The following is a 6,408-nucleotide window of genomic DNA, read 5'->3' on the forward strand; positions in this document are numbered from 1 at the left end:
GCTACTAACGACACTTATCATTAACTCAAATTGCCCTGTTGGAATTCTTTTCAGCTACTTTGCCACCACTTAGGGGCATCCAACAATATGCAAACACCAAAGAAACCAGGGTCTTTATCAGTCTCATTCACAGCTCTGGTCCCTGCCTATGACCATCTGGCACATGGAAATGTCTTTTTGCGAAATGCTGAATCAATTGCAGAGTGATTGCCAGTTTCTCTGCAATTGGAAGAATTGTTTGCCATAGTTCAACATAAAAAAGTAATAATAACCTCTCCATCTTTCTTCCTTTTCCTTTTCCTGGTAAGTGGGACCTGAGACAACTTCCACCTCAGAGCGAGTAATCTTGATTTGTTTGCATGTGTTGACATGCCATTTAAAATCCATGTCTCCAGGATGCGTGTGCAATGTCTTCCTTTGCAGGTCAATACTTTTAACACCCATTTTGTTGAAGCTTCAGATGTAGCCACATCACCAGGGCTGGGAAGCCAGCAAGCACTTCACAAGTGGGAACCTGCAACCTATAGATGAGAGAAATAATCATTTCGTTATACTACCAACATTGAAACCATCTGTCTACTGTATGGAAACTCTGATCTCCAAAACTGTGCCTACTTAAGAAATGCTCTGTAACCAGAAACCGCTTTAGATGAAATTTAAGTCTCTCTCGTGTATTTCAGTAACTCAGCCATACTCACGGGGACTCTGGCTGATGTTTCTCACTCCTCTTAGATGGTCAATTTGACACATAGTGAGCTTCTTAAGGCACAGTGCCGAATCATTTCCACTGGAAAGTTTTAAGACTACCACACGTAACTTCCCTAAGGTGTCATAGTACTTGAGTGCTAGCACAGAAACTGACTTACTTCTTGATATCTGCTCCAAGATCTCCAAGATCTGGTTTGCTCCTAGATCATAACTAGTCTTCCCAAACTGTTCGGTTTGCTCTTAACAAACAAAATTATCTGAAGGGGGAGAAAAAGCTGTATTAATCAATCCTGGAGGATTTCTATTTTTCCCCCCATTGGGAATACAGCAGGGTGACTTTAATATCCACAGGACATTTCCAATCACAAAAGGCCAGTGACTTTAGAGGGAATTTCCTGATGCATTTGGCACTTTTAAAATCTCTGCTGCTTTTCCCTTTAAAAAAAAATGAAACCTCTCCTAGTTTTGAGTGTGGGGTATTTCTGAAGTTCATCTACTGCCATTTTGCTGTATCGTCCAACAGATTGTCCCTAGTACCTTCTGATGGGTGGCAGCTGTGTTTTAACAATTCCAAGTGTTCCATATGAAAGTAATCAAAGACATTAACACACTAGTGTCTGCATCTCTGGAGGAATTTCCTGCACGTGGAACCGTTACACCATGCAGAGCCGTAGGTAAATGACTTTGGTTTTGTATTTTGGATTGGTGGTTTGGGTTCTGCTGTTTTGTTGGTCTTAGCGTGCCACAGTGTTCTGTCCATACATATGAACTCATCACATGCTTACACCCATGAATGCATGTTTCTACAGATGGAGCAATCTACAAAGGGCAGCATGCCATTTTTACAGAGCATGAGATATATCCCATAATAATCTATGCACAGTGATTTCGCAGTCCCCAAAGGAGGAAACCATTAAAAGTTTAGTGTTTGCCTCTGATATAATGTACCCTGGGTAGAGTAGTAAAAGCTTACTCTGTAACATCCTAAATGTAAGCAGTTATTGGGGAATGTTTCAAATACAGTATTTTATTATTGCAAGATTGCACTGTACTTAAAGAAATACCCTTGGATCCCCTCCAGCTTTGGAAGGAGGTAGTCAGGTTATGGAATCTGTTCGTTCAGCAACTATGTCTTCCAATAAATTAGGGTTTTGAAATGATAATTTCTTTGTCCATCATGAAAGATAACGGGTAAGATGAAGAAAACACGCTTCCAAAGTGCTTCCTACGTTTGCTGAACAGTGGTGTGCTGCGCAGCCGTGAAAGGAGGAGTAACCATATGCACATATTACCTCACTGACTGCAAAAATCACAAAAATCATGGAAGCAAGGTGTCCAAGGATGAAGCTTAAAGATGGAAGGTTCCAAACGGGACAGATGCTGTCACAAAACTCACTCCAAGTTTGTAGTTCAGCTTATGCATTCAATTTCTGCATACTTTGTGATGGTAGTAAAAAAAAAAGTCAACTCAAATAGTTTTACTATGTAATCCTGAATTTCCATGGCATGGGCACAGATAGAGGAAAGAGCTAATGTTCCATTCCATCATGTCAGCGTCATGTTCCTTGCTGGATGAGGTTTTCCTTCAAAACCTGCTTTAAGTCATGCATGGACACTGGGCCCCATGGTCAGTCACTAGGAGCCTGCATTTACTCCACATCCAAATTCTCCCCTATGACCACAGCCAAGAAAGCCTCAGCACGCCTGCTCTGTGCAGAACTTTTACTCTCAACTCAAACAGTGACACCAAATGCTTTTAATGACTCCCTAGATGCTATTAAAAGGTGCAGGGTAAAAGTTAGATCAGGGCCCCATCTTTGGGGAATAACTGAAAGTTGGATGTCACATTTTCCATAATGTTTCAGCCATTGCTTTTCTATGGCCTCCCGTAGGACTTCTTTGGGCACTGGGCCACATCAGGCCTTAACTCCTTGCTGTAGGAATCTTTCTGGACGATCAAACTACTAAAGAGACACAGAAGGATGGATGGGTAAAGAGGCAAACGCTACTTTGAGAAGGAAGAGTTAAGAATTAGGATCCTACAGAATATTTGTGGTCTACCTCTCTTATTTCCTAGCCTTAACTTTGCCTGCTTTACTCAAGGAAAGAAAATTAGAAATAGTTTCTGAAGCTTACCGTTTGGATCTGCCACTCTAATTTACTTTAAAATTTCTTGGGGGTGCAGGGTGGGGTAGGGGTGGGGAGGTGGGGCTGGTGGGTGTTTAAAATGTGCAAGGTACTGGACTGCACTGACAGTTTACCCAAAAGGACGAAAGCTAGCGTCTCTTCTTCCAGGATCCGACTTTATTCAGACGTCTGGGCAAGTAGAGGAAGGGACTTTTCACCAACAGAAAAGTTAAGCAAAGGCTCTGCCGTGAGAAACTACATGGATGCTTCAAAGTCAAGAAGGGGAGTGTGTCAACTAGAGCTTAAAGCCGCACAGAAATGAAAGAAAGGAAAATGGACTAGAAATAGGGATGGGTGAACGGGGGACCCCGAGCCAGACCAGACAGTCGGAATGGCAGCCTAGCCTTTGAGTGCTGCTTCCTTACAAACAGAGGCACACAGCATGCTCCGTTTTGCTTTCCAACTTACCCACTTGGCAGTTAAAAACACGGTCATTTAGAAGACCTTCAAGAACATTGCTAACATCCCCCCCCCCCCTTTTGAGAAACCAATGGTTCTAAAGGCATCACTCCAGAGGAGGCAGAAATGGCATTCCTACCCTGTTTTTCCACTTGGGAAGTGTCAGTCTCTGTGTGTTTTCCTCCCTCCCCCAATATCCCTCCTCCTATGTATTCATCTTCCATCACAGTCCCAAGGACTGTGATCAAGAAACTGACACCCCTCGCCTAACCATTAATTGCATAACTAATGTCTTCCTGAAGGTAATTTGTGTTAGTATATAAAGTCAGTATTAGAATTAGTGCCGCAACCCTCTGGGTGCAATTCACGAAGGACAGATTTTAATCTTGACCTTTCCTCAATGAGACTCACAAACAATTGTTTATCTAGAAATTCATGGGGACGCAAATCATTTTATCATCGTAGTTGGAGCTGAAATTGTGAATAGTCGAGGAAAAGAAAAACTTCACATTTACGTTGATGCGAAAGGCCGTTCGTATAGAATGGTGTGTTGGTTAGGTTCCCAGCAGGAAATAGCTGGCATGCTCAAATTAGGATCCTTCCAGGAGAATTTAATAAAGGGACTATTTACAGAGTTGCAGAGAAGCCACAAGGGTTAGTGCCGCAACCTGGGTAATAAAAGCACAGCTGTTACCAGTCCCAAACCCAAGAGGAGGGGAGGGAGATGGCTGCTGGAACCAAAACTGAGAGAAGTGCGAGGAGAGTCACCACAACAGGAGCTGGGCCTGTAAGCCAAACCCACCTCTGTCCCCAGGTGACCCAACAGGAAACAGCCAGGAGAGTAAGGCCCTGCTTTGGTTTTTACCTTCCACTTGGGTATCCCTCCAGAGCTAGACACTACTAACTAGTATGATATGGATAGACAGGGAGACCTCTGGTGAAATTTTTACAGGCTAGCTTCCTTTCTGGTCAAGATCCAGGTTGAACTGGGCACCAAGGAGCAAATCCATGGGTTCTGGTGATACTTGCACTTGTCTGTGAGAGCCCCTGGTGGTAATCAGGAGGAGGTACCCACTGAGTACTGTGTGGAGTATTCTGATGTCATTGGGGAGTACTGGGTGGGCAGAACACATGCCGGGCACCAGGAAGTAGTGGGGGGAAAATAAAGCTCCATGCTTGAGGTGAGAGTGGGAATGATGAGTGAAGTTTAAGGCTTAAACTTATCATTCTACTTGTGTTCCACAGAACTAAACAGACACACATGCACACACACACACAGACCTGTACAACTCAAGCATTTAATGGTAACATTTGTGCTCTTTTAGGCTGAAGGGAGACATTTTCAGATACCCTTCATTATAGACTATGGCTGACACCTTTCTTCCTGTGAGGAAAACTAGCCCTTTGAAATCTAGACTCTACAGAGACCAAAAAGCACACAGTGGCTCCCTGAGAAATGCACGGTCTTCTTGCTCAAGCCGGTTAGAGAATGCATGAAGAACAGCAGACAGAGCAAAACATTTCTTCTTCCTTCTCACTGGCAGCCTTCAGGCCATAAGAAGACACCCTCAGATAGAAGCTGCTATAACCTGGAGTCCCTGTGACACCCTTTTTTTCTCTCTCCATTCCTTCCCTCCTCCAAAGCCTGGAGATCTTCATTCCTGTTTCTATCTTGAAAAAATGGTTTCAAGTTTCTATTCTGCTCATTTTCAGTTTTCTCCAAGAGTAAGAATTCTTAAGCCTGAAGCAGCTACACGAAAAAAAAATCTTACTACTTTACTAACATAATTTTGAGGCATTAGTTTAGAAAAATATCTTCTCAGCAGTTTTTGTCATATTTCACATCCCCTCTTCAATCTACATCCTCCCCAAAAGGAGGTAAATAGTACCTTAATGTAGTGACAATTCTGGAATTCTATCTTTTAAAAACACAGAAATAATATATGAATACGTTTCCATTTTAATGCCAGGTGTGGAGATAATGGGGCGCTTCGGACTGTCTGCTGCTGCTGACTGTGATTTGCCTCACCCCGTGCTCTAGCAGGGGCAAGGTTTTGCCAGCCGCAGATAGTTTCTGCGATTGTGTGACTTCTGGAATCCTGGGAACTTTGCAAAGGACCCTGAAAAATGGTGTGGGTGATTGTTAGTCATTGGGGCAGTGGGGTGGGGTGGGGTGATATTGTTTGCAGTTTGTTAGTAGTTGTGTTCAGAGGAGAGATAAGAAGATAGGGGATTTTTTCCTAGTTCCTCTCTTCTTTTTATATTTGTTTCTCTCCTATCTAGTGTTAGAGGTTGAAACTGGTGGGGGGATTTAAAGGGTGGGGAAAAGAAGAACACACAAATTAGGGGGGAAAAAGCTACACCTTAAATCTTGCTTACTCATACAACCTGGGGTGGAGGGGTCTGTTTTCTGGTTGTGACTTGGTAATGAAATCCTTGATTGGTTGGGTAGAGTTCATAAAGTATCTCCATTCTTCTTGCCTACGCCTAAATTGTTCCTTAATTCCTCAACTTTAGTCTAGCTATTGTTTATAGATGCATCAACCAATGCCCAAATGTTGTGGCTTGAAACAACAGTATAGTAACTGCCACAGTTTTATGGCTCTCTGAATACTCCTGTCCTGCTGGACTCACCAGCTAATATGAGGCCCTCATGTAAGCTGTATCTGGATTCCGGTTGTGGCCTTGAAAATTAGCAGGGACTATTGACAAAGGTATTGCCCGTGGCTTCTGTGCAGCTTTTGTATTCCGTAGTGTAACATGTTGGTTCTAAGACAGAATGCCTCAGGGTGAGCCTTTCCAGAAACCCAAGTGTGAGCTGCCAACTTCAGGTAGGTTATCAGAAGTCCCAGAGGCTGCTTGTCCTTCAGACATACCTCACATCAATCAGGTTAGAGTGAGAAGAAATTAGACACTCCCACCCACTTTATATGAGGAGTGGTATATACCCACAGAGGGACAGAACTGGTAAAACGTGAATCAACATGATGTTCTCCTCCTCTTTTGTCTTGTCCTACTGAAATCATGGTCATTATTTTGTGTTATGATCATACAACAGCCTGATTAATACAGTGAAAAGAGCACTGAATTCACAGTGAGGCCACACCGATCATC

The sequence above is a fragment of the Meriones unguiculatus genome, chromosome 1 (genome assembly GCF_030254825.1).
Source record: "Meriones unguiculatus strain TT.TT164.6M chromosome 1, Bangor_MerUng_6.1, whole genome shotgun sequence".
Classification (NCBI taxonomy): Eukaryota; Metazoa; Chordata; class Mammalia; order Rodentia; family Muridae; genus Meriones; species Meriones unguiculatus.